This window comes from Carassius auratus, chromosome 16 (assembly GCF_003368295.1).
Source record: "Carassius auratus strain Wakin chromosome 16, ASM336829v1, whole genome shotgun sequence".
Lineage (NCBI taxonomy): Eukaryota > Metazoa > Chordata > Actinopteri > Cypriniformes > Cyprinidae > Carassius > Carassius auratus.
Window position 1 is genome coordinate 10,678,449 of NC_039258.1, and position 7,038 is coordinate 10,685,486.

General features: G+C 37.7%; 1 pseudogene; it reads left to right on the top strand.

Moving 5' to 3' along the window:
- The first annotated feature begins 329 nt into the window (after nucleotides 1-329).
- The window catches only part of LOC113116098 (soluble guanylate cyclase 88E-like), a 7,929-nt pseudogene continuing 1,220 nt past the window's right edge, over nucleotides 330-7,038 (top strand).

A 7,038-nucleotide genomic window follows, 5' to 3' on the forward strand; every position in this document is an offset into this window, starting at 1 on the left:
TGCTTCAGGTGCCAAAAACAGGTGTTTAAAGAGAGAGAGATTAAGGGAGAGAAAGAAGGTTCTGCTTTAGCAAAATTCAGACTCATTACACAGGACTAAGAGTCTGCAGGTAAGCCCCATACACACTCTTACATTTCTATCATCTGATCTATTAGTTTCATCAATTTTGGTGTTCATTAGTAGAGTAGATTGTATTATCTGCTATATTTTGTTTTCAACGAATATAGGGGTATAGAGGACGTTGTGTATTAAATAGCCTGTCACAGGAGAGATGGTTTATAACAGCACGGCATATTATACAGTACTCATCGATCAAACATAATGGCATTTTACACAAATAGACAACAAAAAAAAGAATGGATAAGCAACAAAGAGGCTCTCAGACTCTCATAGATTACACAAAATGGTCTGCAACAACATAATATCTAGTGAACATCTATTCATTTTAAACTGGACAGTTTAATCACATCAGAGATGAGTTATATGTCCTCTATAAATCTCTACTTGTTTATGCACCTTGTCTATTTGGGCATTGTATGGATTTTTGCCATCTAAAAGCCTAACTAAAAGCTTCTTGATGTCTCTGAAGCATCTCAGATCCAGGTTTTGTGCTCTCTGCAGGCTGATCAGTTTTCTGGGGCAGTGAAGTGGAGGTTCCAAACCCCCTGAAGATGTATGGCCTGTATTTGGAAGCAGTGAATGACTACATTAATGAATCATACGGAGAGGACGTATGGAGGCTAATCGAGGCCAGAGCGGAGATCCCGCACCTCAAATTTGTTCGACACCAGATGTACAAGTAAGTCCTAAGAGTCGCATTCCTGATAAATGAAGTGTCATATTGCATCTGTCTAAGTTAACACTGCTGGTGTTTGTTATTCCAGTGATAATCTGATTTTAAGATTGGCAAAGGCAGCTGGAGAGGTTTTGGGGAAAACTCACGATGAGCTGATGTATGCTTTCGGGGTCTACATGGTCAAGCGGATAGGAAACTATGGTTATGAGAGAATCTTAAAGGTGATTTTCAAACATGATAGACTCTGTATTTGACAAGTATTCATAAAGGATTTTTGTTTTGGGGGGGGGGGGGGGTTAATACTTTCATTCAGCAAGGTTGTTTTAAATTGATCAAAGGTCACAGTAAAGACTTTAAAAAGTGCTGTTTAACTTCCTATTCATCAAAGAATCCTTAAATAAAAGGTATCAGTTGACAGTTTACACAAACATTAATCAGCTCAACTGTTTCTGACATTAATATCAAGACTCGTAGAGCAACAAATCAGCAGATCAGCATGATTTCTGAAGGATCATGTGACACTGAAGACTGGTATGGCTTCTGAAAACTCAGCTATTTCATCACAGTAATGACATTTTACAATATATTAAAAGACAACAGTTATTTTAAACTAAAAATATTTCATAACATTACTGTTTTGTATCAAATAAATGCAGCCATGGTGACCATAAGAGACGTCTTTATTTTCAAATATTCTCACACATTCAAACTATTGAACGGTAGCATGTTTAACATCTTGCTTTTAGTTTTCTTTTTTGGGCTTTCTCAATGGTTAACTGTACAGCTGTATACACATTTTACTTTTAAATCTTGTCTACTATCTATATCTCAGGTACTGGGGTGCAATGTACGAGATTTCATCAATGAGCTAGATAACCTGCACGAGTACTTCCGTTTCTCCTTCCCAAAAGTCCAGCCACCCAGTTTGTGTGTAGAGGAAGAATGTGAGACGAGTCTTACCCTACACTACCGTTCAACCAGGAAAGGATTCACACAGTTCGTCAAAGGTAATAGTGCTGAGTTATGTTCTTAGATGCAATGTATAACAGTTCAATAAACAATACGTCAATAATATACGCTCCGCCAATGCAGATGTTTTTAAATAAAGCCAAAGCAAAGTTAACTACTGAGCATTTCGGAGCAACATGTACGAATAAATCGACTGAGTGAATGATTCAGTGATTCACTTATAAGTCACTTGCTTCAGAATGAATCAATGCTTTGAACAAATCTGTTGAATGAATGATTCGGTGAGTCGCTGACACTCATTCGTTTAAATAATGTTGCCTCAGCCTGTTTAAAATTCAAATAGCGTCTGTTGTGACTTCTCTGTAGGGCAGCTCTCTCAGGTGGGCCGACAGTTTTACAACACAGACATTGAGGTGGAGATTCTGTCTAAAGAGGAAACAGAGAAAATTACATATGTGGTAGGAGTCCAAACAGACAGACATTTACCTTCCTCCGTTTCCACAAACCCAGCTCTTTTATTCTTTATTCCTCACGTTTCTGATCTTCTCACTCTCTCTGAAGGTGTACAAGATGAATTTCGACAATGCTGCGTTTAAGCACCGTATGCCCCAGCAGAAAACAGCTCCAGGCTATGAGAAACTGCCCATGAAGCGAGGAATCTTTTTTGACATGTTCCCCTTCAGCGTGATATTCCGTAGGGACATGACCATGTATCAGATTGGAGACGGTTTGAAAGAGGTCTTTTCTGATCTGCAGGGCAAAAAGGTCAATGAGGAGTTTACCCTGGTGCGACCCATGCTGGAATTCAGCTGGGATAATGTGAGTGAACGGAAGGGTCGGAGAACATATCCAAAGCCAAAGCAGCATGAAAGTAACCGAGTTTTAGACGAGCCATCTGAAAAACTGTTTATGCTTTCTTCTCTTGCTCTCGGCATTTATGTCCTGAAAAAGCGGTTTGTTGGTGTGTGCTCTTTCAGATCTACACCCACCTCAACAATGTGTTTGAACTGCTGTCTAAGGCTGTGGTAGAGAGCAAACAGAAGGTCAACATCCCTAAACTCAGCAAAGGAGAACCAGAGGAGAAAAAAAGAAAGTGAAAAACCCAAGAAAGAAGAGAGAGGTATAGTGCTTAGAGTAGTATTAGTTTGTGATTAATATCAAATTAGTATTAGATTGTGGCACAATGCAGGTTTTCACAATTCTTAAGATGATTTTGGGCAAAATCTGAAGAATGACAGCTAAATCCACACTGACCAATCAGATCCTCAGACATCAGAAACCAGATATGTGACAGTTCACACCCAAATGTCTTGCCTCTACACAGATTACAGCAGGTAATATTCTTAAACATCTCATGCTGACTTCTGTCACTGCCTCTGCTGTCCTCTAAGATATTAAAGTGATGGAGGAAATGAAGGGGACAGATCAGGAATACAGCAGTGCTCCTACTCAGTACAACAGCTCGGCTAAGAGGACATCGAACTGCTGGCTTTTCAGACCGTCACCGGTTAGACACATTACAGTAAAGTGGTCCTCTTAATGAGCAACAATGAGAAATTTGTGTCATTATTTTGTGATTTGGGATCTAAAATTGACTTGGAAAGCACTTCCAGATTATCCATATGAATGCAAATATTCTTTCTATGCAGTGAAAAATGAAATATCCTCTCTTGTGTAGGGAAGTGCAGTGAAATCATATTTGAAGACATGTGGGAGCCCCCTAAAAAGCCTCTCCACCTCAAGGGCCAGATGAAGTATGTCCCTCAGTGGGACTCCCTCATCTTTCTAGGAACACCCATGTAAGCCCTCATATTCTCACACGTTTACAACATTGAGCTAATGGAAAACAGTAGTTTAGTTACTGCCACATAAAACATACAAACAAGTCATTTCAAAGGGACCATATCCTGCACTCAAACCATTTCAGTTTAATTCCGAGATTGACTTACAATATTAAAATTTCCTTATCCCCCAAAATGTCATTTTTTTTTATTTTAAAAGACAGTTTTCCACTTTCTCTCTCTCTCTCGCTCTCTCTCTGACCTCCCTGGTTTTGCTTAATGATTCATATTTTACATTGGACATAATCCAATACTGCAAAAATATTCAGTGCCCAAAGGCAAACAAATACCTCCTTAAAATAAACAAATTTCAACAAAAATACGTACTTTCCACTCTCTTTACTAAGTTACTAAGCCTATTTATTTTCTCAACTATGAACAATTACATGCTTTGTTGGCTTTTTATCATTTGCATTAGCATATGTTTCCCCTACTGTCCATGAGCCAATCAGAACAGACCAATTACTCGCCATTTGAGAACTACTAGTCTATATAAACACATCTTACTCAATTCAATCCTGTTTTAAAATGCGTAATTATGAGTCGACAATTGTCAGACTGTCTCTACATACCGTTTAATCACAAAAAAAGACTATAAGATTACAGCTAAAACTGCTGAAGACTGTCTTAAAGCGTATTCTCCCTTGTACAGTATTGAGACAGTGGAGGACATGATAAAAATGGGTGTTTACGTCAATGATTTAAACCTGCACGACTCCAGCAGAGAGCTCATCCTGGCAGGAACACAGCAATCAGCCGAGCTGCAACTGGCACTTGACCAGGTATGATTGCCGCACTGATGCCACCGAGCTCAAAATCTTGACTTACAAATACCGTAATCCACCACCATCCTTAAAGAGACACATTTTATATAAAAGGAGTTATGTAGCCGAATATCTGGCATGGACTGACTCAAGTCTATTAAGCTGTTTAATAAGCACAGAGTCTCTGGCTGTGGCTATGCATCTAGAAATAACATGCAATTGACAGGCCGAACTCTTACTGTGCCACCTACAGGAGCAGCAGAAGTATGCACAGCTGCAGGAGATCATTAAAATGCTGGATGAGGAGAAAAAGAGAGGAGATTCCCTGCTGTACGCCATGATCCCCAAAGCAGTGGCAGACCGGCTGCGCAAAGGGATCACAGCACTGGAGACATGTCAGGTACACACGCCACTGGCTCAATAAAGCACACGAATTATATGAATTTTTTCTTAGTATTGAGTGACCATTGTGATTTTGACTATATCAAGGTCTCAAGAGAGATAATGAATTACAATGAAAAGTCGTCTGTTTTTCTTCTAGTGCTGTCCTGCTGTTTTTAAGTGGCGTCCTTGATCTGTTATCTCGCTCCAGGTGTTCCCAGACGTGACCATCCTGTTCAGCGATGTGGTGAAGTTTAATGAGATCTGTATCCACATCACCCCCATGCAGGTGGTGGACATGCTAAATGAGATCTACATCGTTTTTGACACACTCAGCGAAAAGAACAATGTTTATAAGGTAACATAAGTAACTTGAACCAAAACCACATGACACGACAGAATATTTCTCTACAATGGAGGCACAATATATCAGCACCATTTTGGTTATCTGCATATTTTAGAGGGTTTTTTATGTATACATATCAGTCAATAGTGGATACGTGACTGTTCAAAAAGTTTGGGGTTGGTAAGATTTAATTTATTTTTTTAAAGAAGTCACTTCTGCTTACCAATGATGCAAAAATACTTTTTTTATTTATTTATTTTTTTTATTATTTTACTGTGATGGCAAAACTGAATTTTCATCAGCCACGACAATTGTGCTGCTATTATTTTTTTTTTTTTTGACTTGATCAATTTAATGCATCTTTGCTGAAATAAAAGTATATTAATTTAATAAATCAATTAAATGCAATAACCTTACAGATCCCACTGAACTTTTAAACAGCAGTGTACGTAATATTTAGCAAATGTATTTTATTATGCATCTATTCATTATACATTATAAATGTCTTTAAGAATTTTTTTTATATCGAACATAACATGAAAATTATTTTGGATATATACTTTGGTTGAAAAACCAATATAAAATAGGAAAATATAGGCTTAGTTGCATCTTCCAAAATGTTTATATCAATGCATCCCTATTTTCTACTGCCGAATATTTCTAATTTAAGATTTTTAATCTTTAGTTTCATCATTAAAGCCTTCAAAATTGGTTGAAATGCCATGCAACAAATACTCTTGCCCCCTCAGGTGGAGACCATTAGGGATGCCTACATGGTTGTAGCAGGTGTGCCCAATAAGACCACATTCCATGCCCACCACATCTGTGACATGGCTCTAGACATGCTGAGCTCCATCGATCACCTAAAAGACCCCTCCACCGGGGACAACATCCAGATCCGTGTCGGTGGGTGCACCCGGACTCACACACCCCTGTAACCCTTTCATCTAATCTTTTCTCTTCATGCCACACAACATGAGAAAGTGATTTAGACTTTTTAAACTTTTTTTTTTAACTCTTTTGTGGTGGTCTTCACACAGGCATTCACTCTGGAATGGTGGTCGCAGGTGTGGCGGGTCTGAAGATGCCCAGGTATTGTCTGTTTGGAGACACCGTAAACACAGCTTCTCGGATGGAGTCTAATGGCGTGGTGAGCCACTTTCTTATGCTGTACTGAGAAAAATGAACAGCCTCTAATAACTAAACAAAACTGTCTCATCATGCAATAGAAAATATTAATGAGTAATTTTATATTCATTTTAAAGAAAATGCAGTTAATTAAAAAGCTAATTATAATCTCGCACTTTCTGTGCAGCTAGGGCATGCAAATCCACATCAGTCAGACCACCAAAGACCATCTGGAGCATGAACCATACATCATCGAGGAACGAGGAAAGATTTTTGTTAAGGTACTACAACAAATAATCAACTTCATCACCTTCACTGCCAATATCAACAATGGTATGCAAAGTAAAACTGTACTATGAACACCAAATGTGTTTGTTTTTTATCTCTTAATGCTTAGAAAGGCTGCAGTAAAAACAGAAATATAGAGAAATATAATAATTTCTTTTTAACATGTATTTTATTCATGTGATGGCAACAGTAAATTTTCAAAACCATTACTCTAGTTTTCAGTGTCCCATGATCTTTCAGAGATAAGTCTAATAGGCTCAGGAAACATTTATTATTACTCACAAAGTTGAAAAGAGTTGTGCTGCTTCATATTGTTATGGAACACGTGATACATTTTTTTCAAGATTAATAGAAATGTTAAAAGAATAGCATTTATCTGAAACAAATTTTAGTTTTATTTATTTTTTAACCAAAGTCTTATTTGATACATTTATTGCTCCCTTGCTGAATATTAAATTCTTTTTTTTTTTTTTTATTAATAAAAAATCTTACTGATCCCAAATGTTCAAATGGTAGTGTACATAT